This window comes from Arachis stenosperma, chromosome 3 (assembly GCF_014773155.1).
Source record: "Arachis stenosperma cultivar V10309 chromosome 3, arast.V10309.gnm1.PFL2, whole genome shotgun sequence".
Taxonomy (NCBI): Eukaryota; Viridiplantae; Streptophyta; class Magnoliopsida; order Fabales; family Fabaceae; genus Arachis; species Arachis stenosperma.
The window spans coordinates 144,604,621-144,626,353 of NC_080379.1; the positions used below are offsets into that span (position 1 = coordinate 144,604,621).

General features: G+C 39.2%; 1 non-coding gene across 1 annotated transcript; it reads left to right on the top strand.

Annotated features, from left to right (window-relative positions):
* The first annotated feature begins 9,849 nt into the window (after positions 1-9,849).
* Positions 9,850-9,957, top strand: LOC130972025 (small nucleolar RNA R71). The gene has a single exon (XR_009083228.1). It is a non-coding gene; the product is annotated as a small nucleolar RNA R71 (small nucleolar RNA).
* Positions 9,958-21,733: the final 11,776 nt, after the last annotated feature.

Consider the following 21,733-nt stretch of genomic DNA (forward strand, 5'->3'; position numbering starts at 1 on the left):
TATGAATATTAATTTTTTAAATAGAATAAATATATTTTAAATTTTTTGCATCTAAAAATAACATTCTATCAATGTTAGAATTATTTAGATGGATAAGTAACCGTGAATATAGAATTATTTAGGATGGTTAGAACTAAGTACATCTTTTTATTGAAAGTACGAATTTAAAAATATTATATTCAATTCTCAATAGTCAACCTCTCATTGAACCATTGTATTTTCAAAAGATTTTTTAGTTTTAGGTGCATAATTTTTGTAAAAAGTTTAATTAATTTAAGATATTTATTATCGTTGATTAAAAAAGTAAATTGAAATGTTTGGGCTCATAGCGATGGTGACTAAGTGATGAGTCTGTAGAAGAAGAAGAGAAGAATTTAACAGACTCACAAAGAGAGAGAAAGAGAGAGACGGAAATTTACCTAGAGAAAAGGGACTCGGCAGGAGAAAGATTGCAACGGACTCAACAGCGACGGTAACGGGATGAGCAGCGATGATGACATGAATTGTGAATAGTGACGGACTCAGAAAAATTTAATAATGGGGGCAAAAATATAATAAAATTTAGGTATAGATATATTTTTTTACTTCCCACGATACTCAATAAGTTAAGGACTAATCCATCATGAATTTGAATTCCATTTAAGAACCTACAATTGAACGGTAACGAGTTGCTATACATACGAGACGGAATTCGAACCCTCAATGCTTACTTAAGCGGACGATTAAGTTGATCACTTGACCAATCCAAATTGGTTTATATATATTCAAAATTTAAAATTAGAACTATCTAATACATATTGATAAGAACTAGAAATATACACACAATCATTATTATAAAATTTAAAATAATAAAAATATAATTTCATACACATAGTATAATATTTAAAATAACAAAAAAATATTTACAAGGACTTTTTATTATTTTTAACATAACTAAATATTATTTTTTATATATATTTTTAAACAATTATTTTACTTTTTATTATTTCATATTTAATTATCAAATCAACTTATTATAATTTTTATAGTATAAATAAAATTTTTAACCAAAATAATTAGAATATATTAATATATAAATAATATATTTTTTATCTTAAACAATTTTTAAAAAATCACAATAATTCAAGTTGTATTTAATTAGAAAACTAAATTTTAATTTAATTATTAATTAATTAACTAATATAATCTATCTATTCTATCTATCTACTTAATATACTAAAATTGGGTTTTTTCCCAACTAATGAAAGTGAGGTGTCGATTCCTCATAAATCCATTTTTTCGCCAAAATGAATCCACTATTTTCTCTTTTAAGTTTATTTTATAAAAATATTTTTATTATAATTATACTATAATTAGCATTTAAGTAATAATGCATAATTATACTAATTTAGGAATATATCTTTATTTTTAGAAAGTAGTATTCTCATGTAATGAAAGCACTATTCTCTCTTCTAAAATTATTTTTAGAAAAATATATTTATTATAATTATATTACAATTAACAATTTAACATTTAATGAATAATATATGATTATACTAATTTAGGAAAAAATCTTTATTATAATTATATAAAATAATCTACTTAATATATTAAAATTAGATTTTCCCCAACTAATGAAAGTAAGGTACCAAATCCTCATGAATTTATTTTTTTTAAAAATAAAAGCACTACTCTCTCTTCTAAATTTATTTTAAAAATATCTTTATTAGAATTATATTACAATTAGCATTTAATGAATAATGCATAATTATACTTGTAACACCCTAACTACCAAAGCTCACGCTTCCGGCCGCGCAACTCTGATAGCTCGGATATTACGACGATCCTTATACTATTTAATACTAAAATATGAGCCTGTTTAAAACTTTAAACCGCAATACCGCTCCCAAAATTACTTTCGTTTGATAACGTACATCCATAGATACCATACAACTTACAAAACTCATAAAGAGTACATCCATATGTATACATATACATACATATACATATATATATATATATATATATATATATATATATATATATATATATATATATATATATATAATACTATAAGCAGTCATCAATATAATTCCTATCCCTCTTACAGGATATATCAAGATAACGGCGATGGTACAATAAACCATAACTAAAACAATACAGAGCATCTCAACAACAACTAAATGAACTCTTCGTGACTTCAGCACCCATATTCTGAAAGGGGAAAAATGTAGGGGGGTGAGAACATCATCCTCGAAAGGGTTCTCAGTAGAGGATTTTTGGGAATTACTGTAATAGGATACTTGAAGATAAACTATACAAGTGATTAACAACCGTCTTATGCCTCGTTTCAAAAACAACGGTTTACAATAAAAGAGAAATCCAAAATCCTTTTTCTGAAAGAGGAAACTGTTCATTTAAAACAATATTCATAAGTCTTTCAAAAAAGTTATCTATGCTGAACCAAATTAACATTTCATACATTTTCAAACCAGAACCACAAAACCGAAACCAACCATCGGTCCATCCCAATTCAACCACGGCCCTAGGCCCAAACAATCCATCTAACAACCAATCACCACAATCCAACAGAGTCCTAGTTGCAAACACAGATAGGGAGTTCAAGCACAAACAAACAGTTACAGCAAGTAGAACAAGTATCAGTTAATCTCAAATAGTCACAAAGGCAAATCAAGTACAATATGCACACCCAAACAATGTCACATAGATGCACATGATGCATGCCTGTTCTAGTGGCTGATGATATCATCTATCGGTTATATAGCTAACCCGACACGTCCTGGTAGCTAACCATGGACAGAAACACCCATCGCGGAGTAAGTAGGTTTGAGCTACAACCCTATGGATACTACCCGCTCAACCCAGAGCCAGTGGAATAACCACTACTGCGGCTACTACCCAGGCAGGTGTTTAAAAGCTCAACCTGGAGCGAGTGGAATCACCACTACTACTGCTACTACCCAGGCATCACAATCTCTGACTTGGAGCAAATGGGACGAACCACAATCCTTGCTACTACCCAGGTATCTCAAGCATATATTCATTCAGTCCTAGCCATGGATCAACATCCATCTTAGCCATCCGGCTTAAATTCATAATTCATAGTCAGCCATACGGCCCATAACTCATTCGGCAATCAGCCATAAATCAATCTCATACACAGCCATTCTGGCTCATAACAAAATAGCACCTCCACCATTCAACATCATTAAATTCATAAATTGGCATTCAAGCCATAAATCACTTTTCTCAATTCATTCACTTTGAAATCAAGTTTCAACTCTTTCCAACCTTGGCTTTAAAGATCTCATTTCTCGAATCATCTCAGGCTCATAAGCCACTTTTACTCAAAGTAAATTCCCCTTTTAAAAACAATGCCACTCTCAGCACCCTCTTTCCACAACTTTCATAACCATGGCAAGTTAAAGATTCATTTTGAAACATTCAAAATCATCCATCCAACAAGGGGATTTTATAACAAAAGTTTCTCAGCAGAGTCTCAAGTCTTTAGGGGAGAATAACATAACTCATTCCGCCAAATTCACTTAAAATCATTAAAACATTGGCTTTCCGAATTGAGTAAATAAATAGGATCTAAGCCAAACCAAGTCACGTAATCATTTATTACTTTCAAGCCGTTTCCTTTTAGTGCGCGAAATTGTGAACAATACTTTTTCACAACTCAAATAATCTCCGGTAATGGCTCCAAGAACTTGGTGGCTCAATACCATGGCATTACACAACTTCGCACAACTAACCAGCAAGTGCACTGGGTCGTCCAAGTAATAAACCTTACGTGAGTAAGGGTCGATCCCACGGAGATTGTTAGCATTGAAGCAAGCTATGGTCATCTTGTAAATCTTAGTCAGGCAAACTCAGATGTATATGGTGATGAACGAAAATAACATAGAAGATAGAGATAGTGATACTTATGTATATCATTGGTGTAAGAGCTTCAGACAAGTGTATGAAGATGCCTTCCCTTTCGTCTCTCTGCTTTCCTACTGTCTTCATCCAATCCTTCTTACTCCTTTCCATGGCAAGCTCGTGTAAGGTTTCACTGTTGTCAGCAGCTACCTCCCATCCGCGCAGTGAAAGCTAATGCACACACTCTGTCACAGTGCTGCCAATCACCGGTTTGGTTCCCTCCCCTACCGGAATAGAATAACTCTTTTGCGTCTGTCACTAACGCCCAGTAGGTTACAGGTTTGAAGCACGTCACAGTCATTCAATCATTGAATCCTACTCAGAATACCACAGACAAGGTTAGACCTTCCGGATTCTCTTGAATGCCGCCATCAGGTCCTGCCTATACCACGAAGATTCCGAAGAATCCAAGAGATATTCACTAAGCCTCAGATGCTTGTAGAACAAGAATGGTTGTCAGTCACCTTGTTCATGGGTGAGAATGGTGATGGGCGTCAATCATCACCTTCATCATGTTGAAGAACAAGTGATATCTTGGATAAAGAACAAGCGGAATTGAATGGAAGAACAATAGTAATTGCATTAATACTCGAGGTACAGCAGAGCTCCACACCTTAATCTATGGTGTGTAGAAACTCCACCGTTGAAAATACATAAGCATAAGGTCTAGGCATGGCCGAATGGCCAGCCTCCCAATGATCTAAGATAGCATAAAACTCAAAGATCGCTACCAAGATGTTTTTTTTATACAATAGTAAAAGGTCCTACTTATAGAAAACTAGTACATAGATGAGTAAATGACATAAAAATCCACTTCCGGGCCCACTTGGTGTGTGCTTGGGCTGAGCAATGAAGAAATTTCGTGTAGAGACTCTCCTTGGAGTTAAACGCCAGCTTTGGTGCCAGTTTGGGCGTTTAACTCCCATTTGGGTGCCAGTTCCAGCGTTTAACGCTGGGATTTCTTGAGGTGACTTTGAACGCCGGTTTGGGCCATCAAATCTTGGGCAAAGTATGGACTATCATATATTGCTGGAAAGCCCAGGATGTCTACTTTCCAACGCCGTTGAGAGCGCGCCAATTGGGCTTCTGTAGCTCCAGAAAATCCGCTTCGAGTGCAGGGAGGTCAGAATCCAACAGCATCTGCAGTCCTTTTGAGTCTCTGGATCAGATTTTTGCTCAGGTCCCTCAATTTCAGCCAGAAAATACCTGAAATCACAGAAAAACACACAAACTCATAGTAAAGTCCAGAAAAGTGAATTTTAACTAAAAACTAATAAAAATATACTAAAAACTAACTAGATCATATCAAAAACATACTAAAAACAATGCCAAAAAGTATACAAATCATCCGCTCATCACAACACCAAACTTAAATTGTTGCTTGTCCCCAAGCAACTGAAAATCAAATAAGATAAAAGGAAGAGAATATGCAATGAATTCCAAAAACATCTGTGAAGATCAGTATTAATTAGATGAGCGGGGCTTTTAACTTTTTGCCTCTGAACAGTTTTGGCATCTCAATCTATCCTTTGAAATTCAGAATGGTTGGCTTCTTTAGGAACTTAGAATCCAGATAGTGTTAATGATTCTCCTAGTGAAGTATGATGATTCTTGAACATAGCTATTTATTGAGTCTTGGCTGTGGCCCAAAGCACTCTGTCTTTCCAGTATTACCACCGGATACATACATGCCACAGACACATAATTGGGTGAACCTTTTCAGATTGTGACTTAGCTTTGCTAAAGTCCCCAATTAGAGGTGTCCAGGGTTCTTAAGCACACTCTTATTTGCCTTGGATCACAACTCTTTTTTTTTTTTTCGTTTTCTCTTTTTTTTTTTTTTTTGAATAGCAATGCTTTTTCTTGCTTCAAGAATCATTTTATTGATTTTTCAGATCCTCAATAACATGTCTCCTTTTTCATCATTCTTTCAAGAGCCAACATTCATGAACCACAAATTCAAGATACATATGCACTGTTTAAGCATACATTCAGAGAACAAAAATATTGCCACCACATCAAAATAATTAAACTATTATAAAATTCAAAATTCATGCAATTCTTCCTTTTTCAATTAAGCACATTTTTATTCAAGAAAGGTGATGGATTCATAGGACATTCATAACTTTAAGGCATAGACACTAAGACACTAATGATCATAAGACACAAGCATGGATAACATAAAGCACTAAAATTCGAAAAACAAAGGAATAAAGAACAAGGAAATCAAGGAACGGGTCCACCTCAGTGATGGCGGCTCTTCCTTGCTTTTGAAGGTCCTATGGAGTGCTTGAGCTCCTCAATGTCTCTTCCTTGCCTTTGTTGCTCTTCTCTCATGATTCTTTGTTCTTCTCTAATTTCATGGAGGAGAATGGAGTGTTCTTGGTGCTCCACCCTTAGTTGTCCCATATTGGAACTCAACTCTCCTAGGGAGGTGTTTAGTTGCCCCCAATAATCTTGTGGAGGAAAATTCATCCCTTGAGGAATCTCAGGGATCTCATGATGAGTGGGATCTCTTGTGTACTCCATCCTTTTCTTAGTGATGGGCTTGTCCTCATCAATGGTGATGTCTCCCTCTATGTCAACTCCCACTGAATAACAGAGGTGACAAATGAGGTGAGGAAAGGCTAACCTTGCCAAGGTATAGGTCTTGTCCGCCACCCTATAGAGTTCTTGGGCTATAACCTCATGAACCTCTATTTCTTCTCCAATCATGATGCTATGGATCATGATAGCCCGGTCTATGGTAACTTCGGACCGGTTGCTAGTGGGAATGATTGAGCGTTGTATGAACTCTAACCATCCTCTAGCCACGGGTTTGAGGTCATGCCTTCTCAATTGGACCGGCTTTCCTCTTGAATCTTGCTTCCATTGTGCGCCCTCTTCACATATGACTGTGAGGACTTGGTCCAACCTTTGATCAAAGTTGACTCTTCTAGTGTAAGGATGCTCATCTCCTTGCATCATAGGCAAGTTGAACGCCACCCTCACACTTTCCGGACTAAAATCCAAGTATTTCCCCCGAACCATAGTAAGATAATTCTTTGGATTCGGGTTCACACTTTGGTCATGGTTCTTGGTGATCCATGCATTGGCATAGAACTCTTGAACCATCAAGATTCCGACTTGTTGAATGGGGTTGGTAAGTACTTCCCAACCTCTTCTTCGGATCTCATGGCGGATCTCCGGATATTCACCCTTTTTGAGTGAAAAGGGGACTTCGGGGATCACCTTCTTCAAGGCCACAACTTCATAGAAGTGGTCTTGATGCACCCTTGAGAGGAATCTATCCATCTCCCATGACTCGGAGGTGGAAGCCTTTGCCTTCCCTTTCCTCTTTCTAGAGGTTTCTCCGGCCTTGGATGCCATAAATGGTTATGAAAAAGCAACGCTTTTACCACACCAAACTTAAAATGTTTGCTCATCCTCGAGCAAAAGAAGAAAGAAGAGAGTAGAAGAAGAAGAAAATGAGGAAGAGGGGGAAGGTGGTGTGTTCGGCCTAGAAGGGTAAGAAAGGGTGTTTAGGTTGTGTGAAAATGAAGGGTTGAAGAAGGGTATATATAGGAGAGAGGGGGGTGAATGGTTCGGCCATGGAGGGTGGGTTTGGGAGGGAAAGTGGTTTGAATTTGAAGGGTGAGGTTGGTGGGGATTTATGAAGGATGGATGTGAATGGTGAAGAGAAAGATGGGATTTGATAGGTGAGGGGTTTTTGGGGAAGAGGTGTTGAGGTGATTGGTGAGTGGGGGAAGAAGAGAGAGAATGATGGTAGGGTCCTGTGGGGTCCACAGATCCTGTAGTGTCAAGGAAAAGGCATCCTTGCACCAAATGGCATCAAAATCCACGTTTTGAGCCTTTTCTGGCGTTAAACGCCGGGCTGGTGCCCATTCCTGGCGTTTAACGCCAGGTTTTTACCCTTTACTGGCGTTTAACGCCAGTCTGGTGCCCCTTTCTGGCGTTAAACGCCCAGAATGGTGCCAGACTGGGCGTTAAACGCCCAACAGCTAGCATTACTGGCGTTTGAACGCCAGCTTCTTCTTCTCCAGGGTGTGCTATTTTTCTTCCTGTTTTTCATTTTGTTTTTGCTTTTTTCATTGTTTTTGTGACTTCTTATGATCATCAACCTACAAAAAAGATAAAATAACAAAAGAAAATAATTAATTATAAAGCATTGGGTTGCCTCCCAACAAGCGCTTCTTTACTGTCATTAGCTTGACAGAGGACTCTCATTGAGCCTCAGAGTTGTTCAGAACCGTGTTGGAACCTCCCAACACCAAACTTAGAGTTTGAATGTGGGGGTTCAACACCAAACTTAGAGTTTGGTTGTGGCCTCCCAACACCAAACTTAGAGTTTGACTGTGGGGGCTCTGTTTGGCTCTGTTTTGAGAGAAGCTCTTTATGCTTCTTCTCCATGATGATAGAGGGATGTCCTTGGGCCTTAAACACCAAGGATTCTTCATTCACTTGAATGATCAACTCTCCTCTATCAACATCAATCACAGCCTTTGCTGTGGCTAGGAAGGGTCTGCCAAGGATGATGGATTCATCCATGCACTTCCCAATCTCTAGGACTATGAAATCAGTAGGAATGTAATGGTCTTCAACCTTAACCAGAACATCCTCTACAAGTCCATAGGCTTGTTTTCTTGAGTTGTCTGCCATCTCTAGTGAGATTTTTGCAGCTTACACCTCAAAGATCCCTAATTTCTCCATTACAGAGAGGGGCATGAGGTTTACACTTGACCCTAAGTCACACAAGGCCTTCTTGAAGGTCATGGTGCCTATGGCACAAGGTATAGAAAACTTCCCAGGATCTTGCCTCTTTTGAGGCAGTTTCTGCCTAGACAAGTCATTCAGTTCTTTGGTGAGCAAGGGTGGTTCATCCTCCCAAGTCTCATTTCCAAATAACTTGTCATTCAGTTTCATGAGTGCTCCAAGGTATTTAGCAACTTGTTCCTCAGTGACATACTCATCCTCTTCAGAGGAAGAATACTCATCAGAGCTCATGAAAGGCAGTAGTAAGTCCAAGGGAATCTCTATGGTCTCAGTTTGAGCCTCAGATTCCCAAGGTTCCTCATTGGGGAACTCATTGGAGGCCAGTGGACGTCCAGTGAGGCCTTCCTCAGTGGCGTTCACTGCCTCTTCTTCCTCCCAGAATTCGGCCATATTTATGGCTTTGCACTCTCCTTTTGGATTTTCTTCAGTGTTACTTGGGAGAGTGCTTGGGGGAAGTTCAGTGATTTTCTTGCTCAGCTGACCCACTTGTCCTTCCAAATTCCTAATGGAGGATCTAGTTTCAGTCATGAAACTTTGAGTGGTTTTGATTAGATCAGAGACCATGGTTGCTAAGTCAGAGGTATTCTGCTTAGAACTCTCTGTCTGTTGCTGAGAAGATGATGGAAAAGGCTTGCCATTGCTAAACCTGTTTCTTCCACCATTATTGTTATTGAAACCTTGTTGAGGTCTCTCTTGATTCTTCCATGAGAGATTTGGGTGATTTTTCCATGAAGAATTATAGGTGTTTCTATAGGGTTCTCCTAGGTAATTCACCTCTTCCATGGAAGGGTTCTCAGGATCATAAGCTTCTTCCTCAGATGAAGCCTCCTTAGTACTGTTTGGTGCATTTTGCATTCCAGACAGACTTTGAGAAATCAAATTGACTTGTTGAGTCAATATTTTATTCTGAGCCAAAATGGCATTCAGAGTGTCAATCTCAAGAACTCCTTTCTTCTGACTAGTCCCATTGTTCACAGGATTCCTTTCAGAAGTGTACATGAATTGGTTATTTGCAACCATTTCAATCAATTCTTGAGCTTCTGCAGGCGTCTTCTTCAGATGAAGAGATCCTCCAGCCGAGCTATCCAAAGACATCTTGGATAGTTCAGAGAGACCATCATAGAAAATACCTATGATGCTCCATTCAGAAAGCATGTCTGAGGGACATCTTCTGATTAATTGTTTGTATCTTTCCCAAGCTTCATAGAGGGATTCTCCATCCTTCTGTCTGAAGGTTTGGACTTCCACTCTAAGCTTACTCCATCTTTGTGGTGGAAAGAACTTTGCCAAGAAGGCATTGACTAGCTTTTCCCAAGAGTCCAGGCTTTCTTTAGGTTGAGAATCCAACCATATTCTAGCTCTGTCTCTTACAGCAAAAGGGAATAGCATCAGCCTATAGACCTCAGGGTTAACCCCATTAGTCTTGACTGTGTCACAGATTTGCAAGAATTCAGCTAAGAACTGATGAGGATCTTCCATTGGAAGTCCATGAAACTTGCAATTCTGTTGCATTAGAGAAACTAATTGAGGCTTAAGCTCAAAGTTGTTTGCTCCAATGGCAGGGATAGAGATGCTTCTCCCATAAAAATCAGGAGTAGGTGCAGTAAAGTCACCCAGCACCTTCCTTGCATTGTTGGCATTGTTGTTGTTTTCGGCTGCCATGTGTTCTTCTTCCTTGAAGAATTCGGTCAGGTCCTCTAAAGAGAGTTGTGCCTTGGCTTCTCTTAGCTTTCGCTTCAAGGTCCTCTCAGGTTCAGGGTCAGCTTCAACAAGAATGCCTTTGTCTCTGCTCCTGCTCATATGAAAGAGAAGAGAAACAGAAAGTGTGGAATCCTCTATGTCACAGTATAGAGATTCCTTGAAATGTCAGAGGAAAAGAGAAATAGAAAGAAGAAGGAGAAGAAGAATTCGAACTTTAATTAGATAAGGTTCGAATTGTGCATTTAGAAGGAGTGGTACTCCATAAATAGAAGGATGTGGGAAGGAGGGAAGAGAATTTTCGAAAATTCATTAAAATATTTTGAAAACATTTTTGAAAAACATTAATTGATTTTCGAAAATCAAAGTGGAAAAGAAATCAAGTGATTTTTGAAAAAGATTTTAAAATTAGAAATTAAAAAGATTTGATTGAAAACTATTTTGAAAAAGATGTGGTTAAAAAGATTTAATTGAAAAGTTATGGTTTTAAAAAGATGTGATTGAGAAGATATGATTTGAAAACAATTTTAAAAGATATGATTTGAAAACAATTTGAAAAGATATGATTTTAAAAATTAATGACTTGCCTAACAAGAAAAGATATGATTCAAACATAAAACCTTCCTCAACAGAAAAGGCAACAATTTTGAGATGTTCAATCAAATCATTAATTGTTAGTAAGTATCTTTTAAAAAGGAAAGAAATTGATTTTGAAAACATTTGATTGAAAAGATTTGATTTGAAAAAGATTTGATTTTGAAAAACTAAGAAAAAATTGATTTGAAAACAAAATCTTCCCCCTAGCACTATCCTGGCGTTAAACGCCCAGAATGGTATACATTCTGGCGTTTAACGCCCAAAATGCTACCTTTTTGGGCGTTAAACGCCCAACCAGGTACCCTGGCTGGCGTTTAAACGCCAGTCTGCCTTCTTCACTGGGCATTTTTGAATGCTCAGCTTTTTCTGTGTAATTCCTCTGCAGTATGTTCTGAATCTTCAATTCTTTGTATCATTGACTTGAAAAGACACAAATTAAAAATATTTTTGGATTTTTTTAATAATCAAAATGCAAAAGGAATCAATTAACAATGCATGCAAAACACCAAACTTAGCAGTTTGTATACTACTGACACTAACAATATGAGAATGCATATGAGACACACAAAATGCTTCAAGTCAATAGAATTCAAAGATTAGAACACAAAAATCATCAAGATTTACTTGAGGATCCTTAAGACACATGAATAAATGCATACAATTGACACTAAACTTAAGATGAGACACTAGACTTAAGCAGGAAACATCAAATATTTTTGGTTTTTATGATTTTGTAAAATTTTTTTTGTGTTTTTCGAAAATTAAATGAGAAAAAGGTATCAAAATTCTTAATGAGAATTCCAGGAATCAGTGCAATGCTAGTCTAAGACTCCGGTCCAGGAATTAGACATGGCTTCACAGCCAGCCAAGCTTTCAGAGAAAGCTTCGGTCCAAAACACTAGACATGACCAAAGGTCAGCCAAATCTTAGCAGATCACTGCTCCAAGAGCAAAATTGATGAGAATCAACAAGCTCTTGTGGTGATAAGTTGAAACCTCGGTCCAATCAGATTAGACATGGCTTCTCAGCCAGCCAGATTTCAACAAATCATCATGAAACTCTAGAATTCATCTTCAAGAATTTCGAAAAAAAAATAAATACCTAATCTAAGCAACAAGATGAACCGTCAGTTGTCCAGCCTAAACAATCCCGGGCAATAACACCAAAAACTTGATGTTGTTGCCGGATCTTGGCACTGATGTTACCAAAAGCTTGCTCAAAACTTGAACAATCCCCGGCAACGGCGCCAAAAACTTGGTGTCGCGAAATTGTGAACAATACTTTTTCACAACTCAAATAATCCCCGGTAATGGCTCCAAGAACTTGGTGGCTCAATACCATGGCATTACACAACTTCGCACAACTAACCAGCAAGTGCACTGGGTCGTCCAAGTAATAAACCTTACGTGAGTAAGGGTCGATCCCACGGAGATTGTTAGCATTGAAGCAAGCTATGGTCATCTTGTAAATCTTAGTCAGGCAAACTCAGATGTATATGGTGATGAACGAAAATAACATAGAAGATAGAGATAGTGATACTTATGTATATCATTGGTGTAAGAGCTTCAGACAAGTGTATGAAGATGCCTTCCCTTCCGTCTCTCTGCTTTCCTACTGTCTTCATCCAATCCTTCTTACTCCTTTCCATGGCAAGCTCGTGTAAGGTTTCACTGTTGTCAGCAGCTACCTCCCATCCGCGCAGTGAAAGCTAATGCACACACTCTGTCACAGTGCTGCCAATCACCGGTTTGGTTCCCTCCCCTACCGGAATAGAATAACTCTTTTGCGTCTGTCACTAACGCCCAGTAGGTTACAGGTTTGAAGCACGTCACAGTCATTCAATCATTGAATCCTACTCAGAATACCACAGACAAGGTTAGACCTTCCGGATTCTCTTGAATGCCGCCATCAGGTCCTGCCTATACCACGAAGATTCCGAAGAATCCAAGAGATATTCACTAAGCCTCAGATGCTTGTAGAACAAGAATGGTTGTCAGTCACCTTGTTCATGGGTGAGAATGGTGATGGGCGTCAATCATCACCTTCATCATGTTGAAGAACAAGTGATATCTTGGATAAAGAACAAGCGGAATTGAATGGAAGAACAATAGTAATTGCATTAATACTCGAGGTACAGCAGAGCTCCACACCTTAATCTATGGTGTGTAGAAACTCCACCGTTGAAAATACATAAGCATAAGGTCTAGGCATGGCCGAATGGCCAGCCTCCCAATGATCTAAGATAGCATAAAACTCAAAGATCGCTACCAAGATGTTTTTTTTATACAATAGTAAAAGGTCCTACTTATAGAAAACTAGTACATAGATGAGTAAATGACATAAAAATCCACTTCCGGGCCCACTTGGTGTGTGCTTGGGCTGAGCAATGAAGAAATTTCGTGTAGAGACTCTCCTTGGAGTTAAACGCCAGCTTTGGTGCCAGTTTGGGCGTTTAACTCCCATTTGGGTGCCAGTTCCAGCGTTTAACGCTGGGATTTCTTGAGGTGACTTTGAACGCCGGTTTGGGCCATCAAATCTTGGGCAAAGTATGGACTATCATATATTGCTGGAAAGCCCAGGATGTCTACTTTCCAACGCCGTTGAGAGCGCGCCAATTGGGCTTCTGTAGCTCCAGAAAATCCGCTTCGAGTGCAGGGAGGTCAGAATCCAACAGCATCTGCAGTCCTTTTGAGTCTCTGGATCAGATTTTTGCTCAGGTCCCTCAATTTCAGCCAGAAAATACCTGAAATCACAGAAAAACACACAAACTCATAGTAAAGTCCAGAAAAGTGAATTTTAACTAAAAACTAATAAAAATATACTAAAAACTAACTAGATCATATCAAAAACATACTAAAAACAATGCCAAAAAGTATACAAATCATCCGCTCATCACCTTTACTTAGGCAAAACCAACTTCAAAGAGTACTTAAAACTTTCCTCAAAACATTTCAAAATGAAACTTATCAATAGGAATTCAGGTTCTTTCAAAGTCATTGAAACTTCTCTAATTGAAACCCTCAAGTCAAATTCACAGGCATTGCCCTTGTCACATTTAAAACAGCTTTGAAACATAAGTTTCATCTAAATAACTTTCTCTTGAAAGAGATACAATGCCTTTCTTAAGAAGCAAGACTAAATCACAATTTCCTCTTTAATAATTTATTTCAAAAGCATGAATCATCCTTTTCTTGATAATTCAAATAAAATAATAGAAGTCTCAAACTCATCATTTTCTTCCAAACAACATTTCAATAAAGACTCAGGTTTTATAGAAATTTCGACAGTATCTCCCCTAAAACTTGGACTTTGCCACCCGGTTCGGATCCCAACTAAACTATTTCACAATCCTTTTCAACAGCTCAAAACCAGAAATCAATTCAAAAGCAAGCTAAATCCAACAATCATCTCATTTTCATATCTCAAGGAAACCGTTTCAAAATCAAATCAATATCAACCGATTTAACTCATTTCCAAAGCTTTAAAGTAATGGATCAGCAACAAATTATTTATCAAAACCAAATCAGTGAAAGAAAACCAGGCTGAATTTCAAAGAGTATTCTATCTTTCACATTATTAAGAGAGTCAACTCAGCTCAAATTAATCCCCAGCGGATTAAACTCAAATTTCAACTCTTTGAAGAATTAACTTCAAACATTCCATTTCACAAAGCTGCACAACAAATTCAGCCAAACAAACATTCATAATCTTTCAAAACCATCAAATAATACATAAGGCCGATACAATCACCAAATACACATTTTCTCACATAAGTATCCATATGTAATAATTCCAATATAAAATATAGTTTTCAAAAAGTGTCCCTACCTCAACACGCTAAAACCATAACCCAAGCGTGTCAACTGAACTCTTTTCGCTCAGCCCGAAATCCGCAACAACCGAATCCTCAGCTCTAGTTGTTTTTCGAATAGCAGAAACAGCCTCAATCGATACATGTAAGCTCGGTTACTAATTCCTAACATATTAATATCGCAAAGACTTTAATAGATATAAAAGACATTAACGCGGAGGCTTTCCAAACGTAAAATACTTACTATAATACGAAAACGAGAAAGCAACGACCTCTGAACCGGTTTGGTGGCAGCCCCGGCAGCCACCTCAAGCGGCTGTGGCAACCCGACTCTGGCGACGGTACCTGAAACCATCATGCCGTGACAATAAAACTCCCAGAATCTCAAAAGAAGCGGAAACCAAACTCGAAACCCTTACCGGCATTGGATCTCAATGGCGGCAGAGGCTCGGCCATCCACCTCCAGAAGCGGTGACGGAGCAGGCGACTACAGCTAGACGCAGCGGTGGTGGCAGCTAGACGCAGCGGTGGTGGCAGCTTCTGACGGTGACAGGAGCTCCGGCAGCGTCGCAGGTGACTTAACCCTTTCTCCCGTCGCGTCATCGCTCTCTCTCCTCGAGCTTTTCCAGCGACGGTGGCTTGAATGGCAGCGACGCTGATGGCTGGAAGCAGCTCCTCTGACGGCGACTGTCGAGGCAGAACGGCAACCCAGGCTTCACTGATGGCGGCTGGATGGCGCGGTTCCCTCCTCCTTCGCGACCTCCTCCCTTGCCTGAGTTGTGACCCGCGACGGCGTCAACTTCAACGGGCAACAGCAGCGTTGGGAGAAGCAGCAGCGACAGCAGCACCGTTCTCCACCCTCGCGCGTGCACTCTCGGTTCGTGGGTCACCCAGGACGGCGACGCGGCTCGAGGCCCCAGGGACGGCAGCAACGAGGCGCGAGTTCGGCCCCTCTTCGACACCTCTTCTCCGTGATGGTGGTAGCAGCGGGAATGGGTTCGACTGGGAGGCATGGTGGCACAGAGGCGAGGCAGCAGCCGTGATCGACCGTGGCGGCAGCACCTCCTTCCCCTGGCCGGCGCGCTCTCCTCCCTTCTTTTTCCCTATTTCTGCTTTCCCTTTCTGGTTGCCTTTCTTTCTGGTTCCATCGTGGATTTGGGTGGTAGGAGGGAAAGGGATAGTGACGGCTGAGGGTTAGTGGTGGACGAAATTGTGATCCTTTTTCCTTGTAATTGGATTTTAGAAATTGGCACTAGTGAACACAACTCCGTTCAACTAACCAGCAAGTGTACTGGGTCGTCCAAGTAATACCTTACGTGAGTAAGGGTCGAATCCACAGAGATTATTGGTTTGAAGCAATCAATATTTATTTTATTAATCTTAGTCAGGATGTCAATAGGATTATTTGGGTTAAAAGTGAAATTACCAGATTTGATTAGAGGAGTAAAAGAGAACAATAGAGTTACTTGTTGTGCAGTAATGGAGAATATGTTGGAGTTTTGGAGATGCTTTGTCCTTTGACTTCAACTCTTCCTTGGAATCCTCTTCTCACACGCAGGTTCTATCCATGGCAAGCTCTATGTAGGGTGTCACCGTTGTCAATGGCTACTTCCCATCCTCGCAGTGAAAGCTAATGCTCACGCACTCTGTCACAGTACGGCCAATCACCGGTTGGTTCCCGCTCCTACTGGAATAGAATCCCTCTTTTGCGTCTGTCACTAACGCCCAGCAGGTTAAAGTTTGAAGCACGTCACAGTCATTCAATCCCGGAATCCTACTCGGAATACCACAGACAAGGTTTAGACTTTCCGGATTCTCATGAATACCGCCATCTATCCGGCTTATACCACGAAGATTCTGTTGGGGAATCTAAGAGATATTCATTCAATCTGATGTAGAACGGAGGTGGTTGTCAGGCACACGTTCATGGGTTGAGGAAGGTGATGAGTGTCACGGATCATCACCTCCTTCACAATTAAGCGCGAATAAACATCTTAGATAAGAACAAGCGTGTTTGAATGGAAAACAAAGGAATTGTATTAAATCATCGAGACACTGCAGAGCTCCTCACCCCCAACAATGGAGTTTAGAGACTCATGCCGTCACAAAGTATGTAATTCAGATCTGAAAATGTCATGAGGTACAAGATAAGTCTGTAAAAGTTGTTTAAATAGTAAACTAGTAACCTAGGTTTACAGAAAAATGAATAAACTAAGATAATTGGTGCAGAAATCCACTTCTGGGGCCCACTTGGTGTGTGCTGGGGCTGAGACTAAAGCTTTCCACGTGTGAAGGCCTTTCTTGGCGTCAAACTCCAGGTTTTGACGTGTTTTGGGCGTTCAACTCCGGATCATGACGTTTTTCTGGCGTTTAACTCCAGACAGCAGCATGTACTTGGCGTTCAATGCCAAGTTACGTCGTCTATCCTTGCGCAAAGTATGGACTATTATATATTGCTGGAAAGCCCTGGATGTCTACTTTCCAACGCCGTTGAGAGCGCGCCAATGGGACTTCTGTAGCTCCAGAAAATCTATTTCGAGTGCAGGGAGGTCAGGATCCAACAGCATCAGCAGTCCTTTTTCAGCCTAAGTCAGATTTTTGCTCAGCTCCCTCAATTTCAGCCAGAAAATACCTGAAATCACAGAAAAATACACACACTCATAGTAAAGTCCAGAAATATGATTTTTGCTTAAAAACTAATAATATTTACCTAAAAACTAACTGAAACATACTAAAATCTACAAGAAATTACCCCCAAAAAGCGTACAAAATATCCGCTCATCACAACACCAAACTTAAACTGTTGCTTGTCCTCAAGCAACTAGATGAATAAAATAGGTTCTAACAGAAATTAAGAAGTAATACATATTTTAGAGTTTTTAAATGAAGCTCAGATTCTTATTAGATGAGCAGGGCTTGTAGCTTTTTGTCTCTGAACAGTTTTGGCATCTCCCTGTATCTTTTAAATTTTCAGAATAATTGGCATCCTTAGGAACTCAGAATTCAGATAGTATTATTGACTCTCCTAGTGTAGTATGTTGATTCTTGAACACAGTCATTTTATGAGTCTTGGCTGTGGCCCTAAGCACTTTGTTTTCCAGTATTACCACCAGATACAAAAATGCCACAGACACATAACTGGGTGAACCTTTTCAGATTGTGACTCAGCTTTGCTAGAGTCCCCAATTAGTGGTGTCCAGAGCTCTTAAGCACACTCTGTTTGTCCTGGATCACGACTTTAACCACTCAGTCTCAAGTTTGTAACTTGGACCTGCATGCCACAAGCACATGGTTAGGGACAGCTTGGTTTAGCCGCTTAGGCCTGGATTTTATTTCCTTGGGCCCTCCTATCCATTGATGCTCAAAGCCTTGGATCCTCTTTACCCTTGCCTTTTGGTTTTAAGGGCTGCTTGGCTTTTATTCCTTTTGATTGTAAATTTTTTTTTTTTTTGCTGCTTTTTCTTGCTTCAAGAATCAATTTCATGATTTTTCAGATTATCAACAATATTTTTCGTGTTCCTCATCCTTTCAGGAGCCAATATTCATCAAATTCAAAATACAATTTATGCACTGTTCAAGCATTCATTCAGAGAACAAAAAGTATTGCCACCACATATAATTAATTATAAGTTTTATTATTAAGAACTCGAAAAATATAGATTACTTCTTTATTCTAAAATAAAATCTACTACTTTATTCATGCCTGATGATGATGAGAAAAATAAACTATAGCTTAATTGGAAATAAAATCAAAATAGACATACTAATTACTACTAAGTATCTCCTAAGGTGAATTTCAAATAAAAAAACGCTATCACTAAATTAAAGCAGGAAAATTGGAACTCAGCAACCTGTTGTTTTGAGTAGTAGATATTCTTTTAATCCATGGAGCACTTTTCAGGGATTAATCTTTGGCGCTTCAGCTCCCTTAGATCACGCCCTTGCTCTTCCTGTTCCTTGAGCAGTTTGCAAATCATGCTACTTTGATTATTCTGTTCTTCCTTTATTTGATCCATAGCTTCTTGCAATCTGGAAATAGAAGCCTCAAGATGTTCCCAATATTCGAATTGGGGCAGTTCTGGGAGGGCTTCTTGTGCTCTCCTCTTGGTTGAATCATCTTGTTGCTGTTGTCTGGCCATTGATATTCCAGTAATGGGCTTTTCAATTAGGATATATTCAGTTATTCCCATCTTCACTCCAGCATCTTTGCAGAGCATAGAGATTAAGCTTGGATAGGCCAATCTGGCGTCTTTAGAGTTCCTGTTTGCTACTTTGTATAGCTCACATGAGATCAGCTGATGGACTTCTACCTCTTTTCCCAACATGATGCAGTGAATCATGACAGCTCTTTTGATGGTTACTTCAGAACGGTTGCTGGTGGGCAATATGGAACGCCCTACGAAATCCAGCCAGCCTCTGGCTACTGGTTTTAGATCCTCCCTTTTTAGTTGAACTGGGTCGCCAGTTGTGCTGGTAGTCCACTTGGCTCCAGGGATGCATATATCCTCCAGAATCTTGTCCAACCCTTTATTGACCCTCATCATTCTCCTATTAAAGGAGTCTGGGTCATCTTTCAGTTGAGGAATCTTGAATATCTCCCTGATCCTGTCAGGATTGGTATGAATGATCTTTCCTCTGACTACAGTTTTATGATCAAAGATAGCAGCTCCAACGATTCTTTGCCTTTCTGTCTGCCATAGATTAGCATAGAACTCTTGAACCATGTTTCTTCCCACTTTTGTTTCAGGATTGGCCAGAATTTCCCAATGCCTGTGTCTGATTTGCTCTTGGATCTCCGGATATTCATCTTCTTTCAAATCAAATCTGACTTCCGGGATCACTGATCTATGACTCATTATTTTGTAATAATGATCTGAATGTTCTTTAGTTAAGAACTTCCCTTGATTCCAGAGGGGCTTTGGATTGCTTTCTTTCTTGCCCTTTTGGGTGGGTTGCTTTCCTCTTGGGGCCATGAATTTGATGATCACGGATATCCACACCAAACTTAGAGCTTTGCTTGTCCTCAAGCAAAAAGAGAAGAAAGAAGAGGGATAGGAGGAGAGCAGTGTGGAGTGGTGATGATGAGGAGAGCGCCGAACACAAGATATAGGGAGGGGGGTGGGGAAATTTTCGAAAAATAAGAAAGAGATAAGATAGAAGATATAATTTTAAAAGATATAATCAGAAAAAGATATAATTTTAAAAAGGAGAAGATATGAATCATAATTTAAAAGATAAATTTGAAATTTAATTTTGAAGAGGATTTTTAAAAGGATTTATTGATGTGTTGGAAACAAATTTGAAAAGATGATGGCTTGAATTGGAAAGCCATTTGGCCTTCTGGATTAAGATATATGTAATATTTTTGAAAAAGGGATTTTAGAAATTAGGATAAAAACTTTTGGAATTGAAAGAAATAATTTAAAAAATGTTTATGCAAGAAATCATGAATTGAAACATAAAAAATTTGAAAAATTGTAAAAAAAATGAAAATGTACCTCCTCCCACCATCCTGGCGTTAAACGCCCACATGGTGCATGGTTTGGGCGTTTAACGCCCACATGATGCTTCTCCTGGGCGTTCAACGCCCATGTGATGCTTCTTTCTGGCGTTGAACGCCAGGAAGTCCTTCTTCACTGGGCGTTTTTCTGAACGCCCAGGATGCTAGCAGACTGGCGTTAAACGCCCAGAAGGTGCATCTTTCTGGCGTTTAACGCCCAGAAGGTGCTCCTTTCTGGCGTTTAACGCCCAGATGGCTACCCTTACTGGCGTTAAACGCCCAGTGGGAGCTTCTTTTGGGCGTTTAACGCCCAAAGTATTTCTTACTGCCTTTTTCACGCCAGTGAGCTTCCAAATTTCCCTGTAACTCTTGTGACTTCAACCATATGTTATTTCACCTTTGAAGATACTTGAACTTAAACCTGTAAAGAAAGAAAATTTATTTAATTAGTAAATAACTTAGGAAATGGCTGGGTTGCCTCCCAGCAAGCGCTTCTTTAATGTCATTAGCTGGACTGTTACTGAGTTTTTAATTAAGTCTCAGTCTTGAGCACTCTTGCTCAAAATAGCCTTCAAGATAGTGTTTGACTCTTTGTCCATTAACAATGAATTTTTTATTAGAGTCACTATCCTGAAGCTCTATGTATCCATATGGTGATACGTTTGTAATGACATATGGACCTCTCCACCGGGATTTTAATTTCCCAGGGAATAATTTGAGCCTTGAATTAAATAACAGAACTTTCTGTCCTGGCTCAAAGACTCTGGATGACAATTTCTTATCATGCCATCTTTTTGCTTTCTCTTTGTAAATTTTTGCATTTTCGAAAGCATTGAGTCTAAATTCCTCTAGCTCATTCAACTGGAGTAATCGTCTTTCTCCAGCTAACTTGGCATCAAGGTTCAGGAATCTGGTTGCCCAGTAGGCCTTGTGTTCCAGTTCCACTGGCAAGTGACATGCCTTTCCATACACAAGCTGGTATGGAGAGGTCCCTATAGGGGTCTTAAATGCTGTTCTGTATGCCCACAGAGCATCATCCAAGCTTCTTGCCCAATCCTTTCTACGGTTAATTACAGTCCGTTCCAGGATTCTTTTGAGTTCTCTATTTGAGACCTCAGCTTGCCCATTAGTTTGTGGATGATATGGAGTAGCCACCCTGTGGTTGACTCCATAACGTACCAGAGCAGAGTAAAGCTGTTTATTACAGTAATGAGTGCCCCCATCACTGATTAACACTCTAGGGACACCAAATCTGCTGAAGATGTGTTTCTGGAGGAATTTTAACACTGTTTTAGTGTCATTAGTGGGTGTTGCAATAGCCTCCACCCATTTGGATACATAATCCACTGCCACCAGAATATAAGTGTTTGAGTATAATGGTGGGAAAGGTCCCATGAAGTCAATGCCCCATACATCAAACAACTCAA